Source organism: Penaeus monodon, chromosome 33, assembly GCF_015228065.2.
Source record: "Penaeus monodon isolate SGIC_2016 chromosome 33, NSTDA_Pmon_1, whole genome shotgun sequence".
Taxonomy (NCBI): Eukaryota; Metazoa; Arthropoda; class Malacostraca; order Decapoda; family Penaeidae; genus Penaeus; species Penaeus monodon.
In genome coordinates, this window is record NC_051418.1 from 34,692,012 (window position 1) to 34,692,286 (window position 275).

Sequence of the window (275 nt, forward strand, 5' to 3'; positions counted from 1 at the left end):
TCTATAATTCCTAACTGGCTATTATCACCGTAAATCGTACTTTATCGAAGCATGAAATAAACTGATATAATTTGCTTCGATAACTAATAGAAAAGCGTATGTTTTAATTACTTCAATTATTATTTTCTTTTCTTTTGTCACTCCCCTCTCTATTTACCTCTATATTACTTCAACTGAATATTAACGGTAAGAGTAAACTGACTATATACCCACAATACACTCTTCTTCAGTAAAGTAAAAAAAAAAAAAATCTTGATAAACACCCCGCCCCCCCG